Source organism: Oryza sativa, chromosome 11 (assembly GCF_034140825.1).
Source record: "Oryza sativa Japonica Group chromosome 11, ASM3414082v1".
Lineage (NCBI taxonomy): Eukaryota > Viridiplantae > Streptophyta > Magnoliopsida > Poales > Poaceae > Oryza > Oryza sativa.
Window position 1 is genome coordinate 11,225,220 of NC_089045.1, and position 12,321 is coordinate 11,237,540.

Here is a 12,321-nt window from a genome sequence, read left to right on the forward strand (position 1 = left end):
CAGCGACGGATCGTGGGCGGAGAAGAGGGGCGGAGGGGCGAAGGGATGGCAGAGGGTGGTAGGGCGGCGGGCAGAGCATCCATCTCCTCGCCTACCTCACCGGACTCCTCGCCTCCTCCCGTCTCGCCCCGATCGCTGGCGGGAGAAAGGAACGCATGGCTCGAGTTACCATATTTTACACATAAAATTTTGATTTCTCAAAATACTTTCTAGTATATTTTACACTAGAAAGTACCTCGAGGTACCAAATATTGGATGGTAAAATTACACTTGTTTGCCTTCTCGACCCATTGGGTTTGCCCATTATCTCATCTATTTCTTGTGTTATTGGCTACTGCAAAATTTAATCTAGAGGTAAAATAATTTCACTTTTTTTATTTTGATTACCACAAATGTTTTAAGAATATTTTTTCCGAGCTTTTAAGAACATTTTTCAAAACATTTTCTTTAGAAATACAATATAAATGCTGGCGTGTATACACTCATACTCGATTCCTATGAGCACCGCGAAGGACTGGGTTGATATTTACGAAATTACCACGGACGCCGACAGCAATCTTTTTCGATCTTTTAAGAACAAATTTGTTAAGTAAAACATATTGTTACATACACGGTATAAGTGTTGGCGCACGTACATGTAAACCCTATCCCTATGAGCACCTCCACAGTCATCTCTCTGTCGACGTACCTACCACTAAAAGTAAAAGAATAATTAGTCATAAATACGAGCACATGTGCCAAATCCAAAACTTGAACCCAAGTTTGCAAGATCGACCACAAGAAACCTAACCAGCTGGGTTTCAGCTCACTTCATAAGTAAAACAAAATCTAGTCTTAAGTAAGATCAGATAAAAATTCAATAATCCGGTAGTGATACTTGTACATATCACTCCAGATAATCACTTATCCAAAAATGAAAAGAAAAATTGTGTATAAAATAACTATATTTACCCCCGCCCTCCCCCCAACAATCATCATAATTTCTTTTGTTTGCAAAATCCACATATAACGGAAAAAATTAAGGGAGCTACAAATCGAATGCCTGATTCCCTCCAGAAAAATCAAGCGGTGGACCATCGGATGAAACAAAAAATTCAGCAATTGAAACATTTAAAAATTTTGTGAAATACAGTGAAAACACATGTTGCTATCATGTATGGAATAATGCATTTTACCAGTTTGAAACATATATTTTTCCTTAATTAGAATATAATCATGTAATATCTCGTGGTAAAGAATTAATTGCAGCAAAATTAATGATTTAATTGGATCATAGATCAGATAAGTAGTTTAGAAGAAATTAGTATGGCAGTGAAGAGATTTAGAGCAAGTGGTTGCGTAAGTTTAGTGAAACATGGTGAAAACACACGCTGAAACATGTCGCTATAGCGTATGAAATATTGAGTTTTAATAGCTTGAAACATATGTTTTTTATTGGAATATGATTATGTGATATCTTGTTATAAACATTTCACACACAGAACACCCAAAAATGAGAAACTATCAGTCAGTTCTCACTCCCACTCCCCTCTCCACCCACCTCACTCCCCTTTCCATCCTTGCGGTCTTCCCTCTCCCCTCTTTGGCAATGCAGATCCTTGTCAATGGAGCACATCAACGGGATACGCCTACACCGACAGGCCCATTAGTGGTGGTGCAGATCGAGGCAGCGGACTAGCTAGCGGACTTACTAGCGATGGCACAGTTCTAGGTGGTGGGCCAGCGCTTCTCCGATGATGTTGTAGTCTCGAGCTTCCCATATTGCCAATGGTCTCAAGCTCCCCTGTGTCATCGACAATCTCGAGCTTAAAAATCTGGAACCTTCCATCCTCGTTCTGAGCAATGGACCTAGTGGTGGATCTACTCAAAGCGGTGACAACTATAGTGAATTTTCTCGGAACAAGGACCTTAGAGCATGTCTAATAGGCCAACCTGGACGGTGATAATGTGACCACGTCAGCTTCACTACTGTGCTCGAGGAGGGAATGGTAGAGAGAGAACACAAGTCGACGATAGAATTATCGCCGGCTGCAGCACGCGGTACAATGAAGAAAGAGAAATAAGCCTGATGGAGATTGGTTTAGAACAACAGTAGCAGCAATTAGTGGAACCCATATCAATTAAAAAATATATTAGCTGTTACCACAAATGATAGTAATAAAGACCATTGTTATATGAGCAGTCTATACTAACGGTCTATAGATGATGTGGCTATTTTATAGCTAGCAAGTTGACGATATTATTAAACCTGCTCTTAGCGATGGTGAAATGACACCGCTGTTAGACGTGATGTGGCGTCGGGCTACACAAGGCACCTTCAGTTCCCAGTGAGAGGCTTCCTCTCACAAGGGCGTAGCCAGCTAGGTGGCACCATGGTCCACAGACCACCTAAAAATTTGAAATTATAGTATATATGCTAGTTAATATAGTAAAAATTATATAGTTGACCACCCTTTTAATTGACATATTATATATAGATGGACCACTTTTACTTTAAATCCTAGCTACGCCACTGTCCTCTCAAAGCCTTCTGCCAAGGCACGAGCACCCTCACCACTTCTCCCTCCTCCCCAACACAGCAGATGGTCGAGGCCAATCGTTACAGTGGTGCATTGTTCATGGGTCAAGGAAAATTAAACAGCACTCTTTTAATTTTGAATCGTCTACACAGTTTACTTAAAAATGACATGAGAGGGGCCGAAGACGTGGGATGCATCAGCTGAGATGGTTTAGGAACCATTTGTAACTAATGACGGTTGGAGTATTTTTGTAATGGACTAGCTAGCAGTGATACTCTCTGCTACAAGTATCTTCCATATAAATTTACATGCTGATCAGAAGCACCGTAATTGGACTAGAAATTTTAAGCTGTCCATCAGTCCATCTCTGACGGCCGCGGCAACCGCAAACCGTCCACTGGCCCGACCTTCTGCAATTCCCTGGTGCATTGTCCCCCTGACTGGCAGCCGAGAATCAATTCACTGCTCATTTAAACCTGCCTGCCTCGACCATTATTTATTAGGCGCCTACGAGATGGCAGGATTTTTTTTTTACTTTTTAGTTTAAAAGAAAACTTATTTTAGAAATACATTTATGAGAAAACTTATACTAGGAATGTATCATTTTCACGGCATCAGTATAGCACCCTGATCCAATATTACAGTATCAAAGACATTATTGCCATCCCCTAACCAACCCTCGAACACTAAGTCACTATTGTGAAGAGAATCGGTGCCAAAAACATTGGCACACCGATGATCTACTTATACCTTTTTTTTAAAAGGACGTATTTATAACACAACAATATTTACAAATGGATCCTCGGCATAAATGTGGCACAATATCGCGAAGTGGCCGCCTTCGCTCAATTTGTTTATATTTTAGTCTGTTTTTGGATTTTTTTTCTTTTTTTCAGAATAGGTTCTCGATGTAAGTGTTATTGATGCCGACCTCCTGCACATAAGTGACTTTGCTTCCGCCAAGGGGTAAGGAGGATGGTGTCAATGTCATTGACACTATCACGTTGAACCATGGCGGCAATGATACTAGCACCGCAAAAGGCATTCATTCATCAAATAAGTTTTTTTTTCCAAAGGTATATTGCTAAATAAGTTTTAAAAGGGAAAAATGTAAAATATCTAGGATGGCAGGGGGCAGTGCACTATGGTTTCTCTAAAAATATAAGTGATAACCTTATCCATGCCATGCCTGATAAAGGGCCTTTTGGAGGTTCTAGCAGCCGTAGCTACTTCTAGAATCAAAAAGCTTTTCTAAACAATTTAGTTTTTCATCTAGATTTTGAGAAGTTGTTGTTACGCAGTTGTAGGATTATTCGAAAAATAAACTAAATAAACTGAAGTTAGAAGCTGGAGAACCTACCAGCCTTTTTATATTCTCAGAAACTTGTTGCTTCCTAGTTGTTTCTTAGAATTTTTAAGCTCTCTAAATAATTCTAAAATAGCTTATAAAGATAGCTTGGTCTAACTAACCAGGTTGTTATTCTAATATTGGAAGCTCGAACAGGATCATTCGCTATTTATGGTAAAAATAGACTAATTATGGTATTGTCAAGTTAATTGTTAATTAACAACAAAATGTAAAAGAGAGAGGAGGGATCCGAAATGTCCGGTGAGGCGATCCTGAAAGCAAACGTGGTGCTCCTGAGGGCGACTGTGGAGTTCTTGGTTTCTCCATGATTTCTCCATGGCTGATATCTCATTTGCGGATGGTTGGGATTTCTCTCCGGGCTTGGCTTTTGCCTCGGAGATCAGATCCAGGTTCTCTTCGTCAGCGCATTTCATCCCTGGTTTTTCAAGATTACCTTCTTTCAAGTTGGTTATTTGCTTCTCTCGTTTTAAGTTTCGTTTGAATGTTGAGTCTGTGGCTCTTGCTTTGTGTGCTTGCCTTGGCAGTGATCCAAATGGTTTTCAAGTTCATCATCTTCAGAATAATTGTTTTAGTTTTGTGGTGGCAAGCAAGCAAATTGGTTTAAGGATTTATTCCCTAAAATCCTATGCATGTTCTCATTTTAAATTGTTCTTTCACTTGTGGAGAAATTAATGGTGGTCCCGATTGGTATAAGGAGTAGTCTAATTGGTTGATTGAGAAAGAAAATGATTAGACTCTTGTGATAAAAAAAAAAGAGGTCTTCCTTGATTAGATCTGGGGTTTCTTTTGCTGAGGCTACTAAGTTTGATCCTTCTACGTCTTCTATGGTGATCCCTGTGAAGAAAATGTTTAATAACATGAAGTCAAATCTCAGGTTTTCAAATGCTTCCTCTAAGAAATATGTTCGTGATTGCCTAAGTTTTGATGTTCCCAACAGAACATTTGCCTTTCAGCGGTTGGATGTTCCTCGTGATAGCCTAGAATTTTCAAAATTTCTCGATCCAAAATTACCGCCAATCGGGTGTCTGATCGGTAAGAAGTTCTCAATTGTAGTCGGTGTCTTGGGCAAGGCCATTCTTCAAGTAGGTGTTCCTCTTCTATTAGATGCCGGGCTTGCTTTGGTTATGGACATGTGGCCCAAAACTGTTTGGCCGTAAAAGCAGAGAGAAGAAATCATGGATAGTTAAGGCTAAACCTAACCTTGACTCTTCGTCACATCACCGAAAAGAGTGAGAAAACCTCATCTGCAATCCAACCTGTTCTTCCTCACCCTGTTCAATCCACTTTCATGGCCAACATTAACATTAATCCTGGGCGATTTGTGGAGCCGGGTCAACACATTCATGAGGGTACTCCCCTCAAAATCTAGAGAGCAGATTTGACATTTCCTCCCCCTGCAGTGGCAGCACGAGTCCTATTTCCTTGCTTAAATTGAACCAACGGTACATGAAAATGAGTTGGATGTCCAGCGTCTACAAATTAGGAACTATCTTCAAGCTGAACTAGGTATTGCTGTTACTCATTGTTCCCCTCTTCCATTGGCGATTAGTCTGTTTGCGGTCAGATCAACTTTGATTAGAGATTATCTGGTTCAAGCTTTTGGCTTTCATTACAATGGTGTCAATGTGGTGAGGTTTACAAATCATGATAGGGGCTTGAATTGGCGTGCTGCTCATGCTAATATGGTGGGGTGGGTAATGTTCCTGGGATTTCCCCTTGATTTCCATACTTAGTATTACATCTCTAGAGTTGTTAGTCTTTTTGGTAGACTAGATTACTGGCAAGAGGGAGATGTAATCCCAGGAAGGGTTATACTTCGAGCTTATTTTGATGATGTTGATATGGTCCCTAGAAGAATTGCAATAAAGGAAATCAACCAGCATGGTGGTCAAGGTGAATCTTGGGCTTTTGGTGTTTTTGTGCTAAATAATGAATTTGTTGATGCTCAGCCACCTTATGAAGATTTGCCACCAGTTGGTCCTTTGGGTGTTCAGACACCTAATAATAATCAGCCAAATGCTCCTTTTGATTATAATGATCATGTTGATGAGGCTAATCATGATAACTTGGGAAACTGGGAGCAGCATGATAATCAACAGGCAACAGGAAATTCTGGTGTTAGCTCAAACTCTGATCTTAATGGTGTATTGCAGTTGGTCCCTGTTGTTTAGGAAGTTGAGCCTACTATTGAGGAAAGACAGATTCCACTTGACACTCAAGGCTGTTGTTGGCCTGATTTTTCGGTGAGTTGATGATAACTACGATTTGGGAGAAATGTTGACGATCTGACTACAACCGTACAAGACATTGTTGTGTTGCGCCTTAGCGATCGATACACCTCTCCGTGGGTTATTGATCTTGCCAGTGTAGACCAACCTTATTCCTGCAAGCAAATCGAAGAAACAAGTAAGAACAAGATAAAAGCAATCTGAATTGCAAATAGGAATTGAGTACAAATGATAAGTTGGTGTTCCGTAATGAGTAAACCGGCGATCTAACCGATCACGGGATTACACGGCAAAGTAGCAAAGCTAAACTTTAATCTAAACAAAACCTAAGAAACCATGAAGGGGTAGCAAGCTATTTATGAAGATGGGAGGACCCTAGGTCGTCCTCCACCTGGTTGGGGCACACCCCACATGGGCCCCACTTGGGCCGGGGTTCCAGACGAAGTTACAAGCCCATAGGCCCATTACAGGTGACGCAACACCTTGTTTTTCTTCAATTGCGGCTCACTGAGATGGAATTTCGCAATGAGGTTAGATCTATTGGAAAGACGACTCCGAGAGCTTTCCATCAAGTACTCACGAGCCGAAAACGGATGTCTCATACAGATTCGGCGGCCATTTGAAGTCAGCAGTGTAGCAAGTGGCCAAATCGGATTCCAGCACTTAGAGGATTTGATCTTGATATCATCTTGTTCATCCATGATGTGAGCAACAGTTGTATCCCTAGTAGCCATGGTCACATCATCCTCCCCTTCTTCACGGAAAACCGTCCTCGGTTTTTCCATATGGTGCTCTTCACATAGTCCATCCAAAATAACCTGTTTCATCCAATCAAAACTAGAGAAACTCGAAGTAGTGTGATTAGCAATAACATGTTTCTCTAAATCCGAACAAATGAAAACTCTATGCACCAAATATATTCCTCTATCATTATATTCGCCAAAGATATGAAAAATAGCATTTGTTGGACATGGCAAATCAGACTTAGCAAATAATTTCTCCTCCAAATTATTGAGCTCACAAAAATCATCAAACTGAACATAACCCAAAGTATTTAAAGAAGTTATCAATTTACGTTCTTCAACATCATTAGCAATGTGAACAACATGCTTAAAATCAGCACACAATGAAACACTAGATATAGCATGTTCATTCACTAGTTGTGGCATGGATTTAAGTGAAGCATTATCACACAACTCCTCTTTATCACAAGGAGCAACAAGTAAATCAACTTGTGACAAAGGCAAATTAGAAGTAGTTTCCACCAAAATTTGCTCTAGATTGGCATGGATAGTGGACAAATGTCACTCATCAGAAGCACACTCACCTTGAGTAATATCAGCACCATTTAATTTACCTTTTATGCCCTCTTCAGATAATGTAAGTGCATTAGTCTTCTCTTCTTCCTTCGTGATCGATGGAGATGGCATCTCGATTATATTCCTCTTCTCCTCACGGTGAATGTTCTGAGCTCCCTGCAAAATGTCAGAAATAGGAGGCACAAACATAGCTTGTTTCTCCCTTGGGTTCTTTAAAATATTGCTCTCAACACTACAAGCAAGCATGAACAAGTGGCCTATATGATTATATGTCACGTTAATAAGCCCCGCCTGAATATCGGAATTAAGCCCTCTAAAAAATCTAGTCATTGTGTTCTCATTGCTTTCGTTTAAACCACTATAAGTGATACAAATTTTAAAGTTACAAAAGTACTCCCGCACGGTTGTGTCACCTTGTTTTAGATGTTCTAATTTCTCAAGGAGAGTATGTTTATAATATGAAAACACAAAATTTTTCCTCATCATTGTTTTGCGTTCATCCCAAGTTTCAAGCTTATTACCAAAAGTATACCACCAAAAAGATGCAGAACCGGTACACTTTTTACTAGCAGCATTAATCATTTGAACATTAGAGAAATCATACTCATCAAATTGTTTGTCTATTGCTAGCTCCCAATTAACATAAGCGGCGGAATCATACTTACCATCAAAAACTGGCAAATTAGATTCTACCCTTGCAAGATCACTATCATGTACCTCATATGCAATGCGTGAAGAAGTCGCTATATCTTGTTGATGGTGAAGAAGTCGATGTTGGGCCTGACCATCTCATTTCCCCTTGCAAAATCCTGCCATGGTTAGTAGCAAACAAGAAACATACACAAGAATATGCACGCTCCTATCAACTACTAGGTAGTGGCAGCTAAAATATCACACACACTCAAACTTTTCACCAAGCTCTTACAAGTTCTTACCAAAGCAAGCGGAATGGTGACGTACACTGACTCAACCAAGCACCCCAATGGAGTTTGGATGTATCGATGCCTTGGCAAACACTTGCTGTACGGCTGCAATCAAATCTGTGGAGCTCTGGGTAGGCTTAAATATGTAGCAAAGGAATAGCAAATGCTCAATCCAGAGAATGCAAAGTTGAATGATCGTTCAAAGTCAAGTACCGTGCTGGTCCTAGGCTAGAACGTACTAGAGACGCGAGCCTAGACATAAACGATACCACGAGAAACAACTCACAACTCTGACATATGAAGGCGGTCTCAAAAACAACTCATTTCTTTTCTTCTTCTTCTTCTTCTTTCTTTCTTTCTTTCTTTCTTTTTTCTTTCTTTCTTTTATTTTTCTTTCTTATTTTTTGGTGCGGCTTTTTTTTCTTTTGTATGCACCTTTCTGCCTTTTTCTCACTTTTTTTTTATTTTTTAACAAAAAACCGACTCAAGGACCTTAATGTAAGATTATAGGGACTCAAATGTAAATACAAAAATTATAGGGACTCAAATGTAAAAGTCCAAACCTAAAATTAAAATTATATAAAAATGGAATGCTCAAATTATGCCTGTTCCGTTTTTCCAAACGGATCTTGAAACCGACACCAAAACAAAAATTCACCAAGGTGTTTGACACAACTCAGAACCGGAGGAACCAGTGATGGAAGGGAGTCGGACTCACAGGACTCCCGGAGAGAGAGGTTTGGTGGCTTTGTGATATGGAAGATTGGACTTGTGTAGGATAAAAACATAAACTTATTTTTAATCGATCCAATCTACTATTTCCTTCCTGATCAATCTTGACATACTTCAAAAAACAAATTTGGTAATCCTCCTTCCTCCCCTCGTGCATGAACACAAGCATGACCGAAACACAAACACGGCCAACTCGGCAACTCAACAACTCCAAAACCGACCGATAAAACTTATGAAAACTACAAAAATAGAACCCTGGCAGCAAGGCGGTTCCGTTTTCATAGATCCCGACGACAACAAACACACGACGATGACAACGACAGTGGTACAAAACGTGACCAGAACTCGAAACTCTAAACGAACTAAACGCTAGGACCAGCAACACGACTCGACAATGCAACGCAAACTCAACAAAGCAAAAGCTGAAAAGAACAATGCAATTGCACAATATGGCTAGGTAAATGATACAATTTGTTATGGGTAGATAAAAACTCACCGAGCAACGAAAGCTCTAATACCACATAATGAATACTGAGTCCCACTTCACACTCAAGGCTGTTGTTGGCCTGATCTTTCGATGAGTTGATGATAACTACGATTTTGGAGAAACGTTGACGACTCGACTACAACCATACAAGATGTTGTTGTGTTGCGCCTTAGCGATCGATACACCTCTCCGTGGATTGTTGATCTTGCCGGTGCAGACCAACCTTATTGTTACAAGCAAATCGAAGAAACAAGCAAGAACAAGATAAAAGCAATCTGAATTGTAAATAGAAATTGAGTACAAATGATAAGTTGGGGTTTCGTAACGAGTAAACCGGCGATCTAACCGATCACGGGATTACACGGCAAGGTAGCAAAGCTAAACTTTAATCTAAACAAAACCCAAGAAACCCTGAAGGGGTAGCAAGCTATTTATGAAGATGGGAGGACCCTAGGTCGTCCTCCACCTGGTTGGGGCGCACCCCACATGGGCCCCACTTGGGCTGGGGTCCCAAACGAAGTTACAAGCCCATAGGCCCATTACAGGTGACGCAACACTTTGTTTCTTCAATTGCGGCTCACTGAGATGGAATTTTGCAATGAGGTTAGATCTATTGGAAGACGACTCTGAGAGCTTTCCATCAAGTACTCACGAGCCGAAAATGGATGTCATATACAGATTCGGCGGCCGTTTGAATTCAGCAGTGTAGCAGGTGGCCGAATCGGATTCCAGCAGTTGGAGGACTTGATCTTGATATCATCTTGTTCATCCATGATGTGAGCAACGGTTGTATCCATAGTAGCCATGGTTACATCATTATGTTTGCTGAGGAGCCTCAATTCTTTATTTCTGAGGGAACTTTTGGTAGATTACAGGAGTTTTGGTTGAGGAAAGAGTTGCTTGAGCAACTGGCTGAAAAGTGTAATAATGTCAGCATTCCACAGCCTTTAACTTCTTTGGCCCCTTTTACTCAGCTTGTTTTATCCAAAAGAAAAGCTTCTGCTGATCAGCTGCCACCTTTTAAACGTCTGCATGTGGGCCGGTGAGGCCTCTGAATGGGCTGTGGTTCAATTTAAAGGCCCTGATGATTTACCTATGCCTGTGCCGTTGTCTGTTATGCCTCCCTCTAATGTAGAAGTTGCTGATATCTTTGAATCCCTCCCTGATGTTGCTGGATAGAAAAGCCTGGACTTGGTACGTTTTGTTGATTCCCAGAAAGCTTGCACCTTTTCTCAGCTGGAGGAACATGTGGAGCCATCAACTCCTTTGCAGTTGCTGCTCTACCCCCTAAAGCTCCCATTAAGAAAAGAGATGGTAAAACAATTTTGTGTGACCCTGAAAGAAGGCAAAGTTCTAGGCTAAGGGCTTATGCACAAGGTTGTCTCCAACTTGACCCAAGAATGGGGTTTGGGAAACCTAGGGGGAAATCTGCAAGGAAGTTAAAGGAATTAGCAGGTATTGCAAAATTGTCTTCAGAGGGTATTTTACATGATTCTAATTTTCATCTTGATTTCTCTATGGATGATAATGGTTCCTATACTGATTCATCGCCATCTGATTGCTCTATTTCTCTCTTACAAAAGATGGGAGTGGAGATGTGTGGCCTTCATCTTGAGGATGTGGCTGAATCAAAGCTTCAGGGGGAGAAGCTGAAAGAACTTCCAAGTCCTACAGAAGATGCTGAATGATCCTATGCACATGTGGGGGCAGTTCTTTTTGGTTGTGCTTTTGGTGGCTGTCTTTTATGTCTGTGTCGGCTATGATGCAATCTGGTCCTGTTTCCAGACTCTTTGTAATGCAAACTTATGGTTGCAATTGTGCCAAACTTGTCAGATTAGCTTTGCTTGTTCTGAGACCCCCTATGCTATTTTTATCTGTTTAAATGACTAGCTCAAATTGTCGTGATTGGAATGTTCTTTGTTGGAATATTCGTAGTATGAATTCGGCTGAAAAATGGGATGCTCTTAGACAGGCTGTTGATGATAGCAATTGTTAAGTGATATGTTTGCAAGAAACAAAAAAGAGAACTTATAGATAAAGAATACATGAGGAAGGTTATGCCAAAAAAATTTGACGATTTTCTCTTTGTTCCTTCGAGAGGGGCATCTAGTGGCATCCTAGTTGCTTGGAACAACAAGTTTTTTATGGGAACTTTGTAGTCTTTCATTAATCATGCTATATCTATAAAGTTTGTTTCAAGGCACAATAAGGAGATTTGGTTTTTAACCTATGTTTATGGTCCCTGCAGTGGACAAGAAAGAGATGAGTTTGTAAACTGGTTAAAAAAATTCAGTTAGATTAAGATGAGACTAGGTTGTTTTTAGGTGATTTTAATTTTTATAGATCTACTGAAAATAGAAATAAGCCAGGTGCTAATATGAATGATATTCTCATCTTCAATGACATCATTAGCACTCTTGGTTTGGTTGAACTACCTTTAAAGGTAGATCCTTTACTTGGAGTAATATGCAACAAAATCCTCTTTTGGAGCAGCTTGATTGGTTTTTCAGTTCAACTTCCTGGACTCTTTCATATCCAAATACAGTTGTGGTCCCTCTTCCTAGAGTGATTTCAGGTCACGTTCCCTATGTGATAAAGATTCAGACTAAGATCCCTAAGAGTAACATCTCTCGTTTTGAGAATTTCTAGGTAGATTTTGATGGTTTTTTTTTGAGAAAGTTGCATCTGTATGGCTGATAGACCCTGGTTTTGAAGATCCAGCAAAATGTATCTCCTTCAAATTA

At 40.3% G+C, this 12,321-nt stretch overlaps 1 long non-coding RNA gene across 1 annotated transcript; it reads left to right on the forward strand.

The window, feature by feature from the left end:
• The first annotated feature begins 4,096 nt into the window (after positions 1–4,096).
• On the forward strand, positions 4,097–11,482 carry LOC107279466 (uncharacterized). The gene is made up of 3 exons (XR_001541326.3): positions 4,097–4,277; positions 10,793–11,032; positions 11,161–11,482. It is a non-coding gene; the product is annotated as an uncharacterized lncRNA (long non-coding RNA).
• The last annotated feature ends 839 nt before the right edge of the window (positions 11,483–12,321 follow it).